The sequence below is a fragment of the Orycteropus afer genome, unplaced genomic scaffold (assembly GCF_000298275.1).
Source record: "Orycteropus afer afer isolate SDZICR_OR568_19922 unplaced genomic scaffold, OryAfe1.0 scaffold00471, whole genome shotgun sequence".
NCBI lineage: Eukaryota > Metazoa > Chordata > Mammalia > Tubulidentata > Orycteropodidae > Orycteropus > Orycteropus afer.
In genome coordinates this window covers 1,283,989-1,285,340 of record NW_006922058.1, presented here as the reverse complement: position 1 = coordinate 1,285,340, position 1,352 = coordinate 1,283,989, and the positions used below count along the sequence as shown (strand labels likewise).

Sequence of the window (1,352 nt, the reverse complement as noted above, 5' to 3'; positions counted from 1 at the left end):
TTTTTTTAAATAACCTTCTCATTTTTTTCTTTTGTTATGGGTCTGTTCAAGTATTCTATCTCTGATTGGGTTAGTTAGGTAGGTCTTGTGCTTCTAGAAACTTGTCCATCTCTTCTAGGTTCTCATATCTGTTGGAGTACTGTTCTTCATAATATTCTGTTATAATCTTTTTCTATTTCAGTTGGTTCTGTTGTGATGTCACACTTTCTCTTTATTTTTCATATTATTTGCATCTTCTCTTTCTTTTCTTTTGTTAAATTTGCCAGTGGTTTGTCAATTTTGTTAATCTTTTTGAAGAACCATCTTCTTGTTTTGTTGATTTTCTCTGTTTTGTTTTGTTTGTTTGTTTTGTTTCATTTATATCTTCTCTGATCGTCATTATTTCCTTATTTCTGGATACTGTAGGTTTCTTTTACAAGAAGCTTAGTGTTGTTGGAGTTGTTGAGTTAGAGTGTTGATTTCGTTTTGTTCCCTCTTTTTTGATCTGTGCATTTATTGCTATAAGTTGACCTCTGAGTACTGCTTTTGCTGTGTCCCAAGGCAAAGATGTTGGTAAATTGTATTTTCATTCTCATTTTTTTTCTAGAAGTTTTTTTCCCCCACACCTTATTTCTTCTGTTACCCAGTACTTTTTGAGCAGTGTATTACTCAGTTTCCACATATCTGATTTTTTTCTGTTGGTCTTCCTATTATTGATTTCCAATTTTGTAGCATTGTGATCCGAGAAGATACTTTGTAATATTTCAGTGTTTTGAATTTATTGAGGTTTGTTTTGTGTCATAACCTATGGTCTACTCTGGAGAATGCTCCATGTACACTGACAAAGAATGTGTGTTGTGCTTTTGTTGAGTGGAGTGCTCTGTAATTGTCTATGAGGTCAAGTTGGTTGATTGTGTTGTTGAGTTTTTTTTCTAGTTGATCTGTCCCTCCTTGAAAGTGGTGTGTTAAAGTCTCCTCCTACTATTGTGGAGTTGTCTTTTTTTTTTCTTTCAATTCAGTTAATATTTGCTTTATTTATTTTGGAGCTCTTTTATTGAGCACATAGGTATTTACTATGGTAATATCCTCTCGGTCAATCGATCCTTTTAGCATCATATAGTGTCTTTCTTTGTCCCTTATGCTGGTTTTCACTTTGAAGTCTATTTTATCAGAAATTAATTCTGCCACTCCTGGTCTTTTTTTTTTTTTTTGTTACCATTAGCTTGATAATTTTTTTTTCTACCCTTTAATTTTTAACTAATTTTTATCTTTGTGTCTAAGGTGGGTCTCTTGTAGGCAGCATATTGATGGGTCTTCTTTTCTTATCCAATCTACCACTCTCTTTCTCCTGACTGTTACATTTAGTCCATTCA

At 32.8% G+C, this 1,352-nt stretch overlaps 1 pseudogene; it reads right to left on the bottom strand.

The window, feature by feature from the left end:
• Positions 1-1,352, bottom strand: part of LOC122151469 — a 15,312-nt pseudogene that overhangs the window by 10,074 nt on the left and 3,886 nt on the right.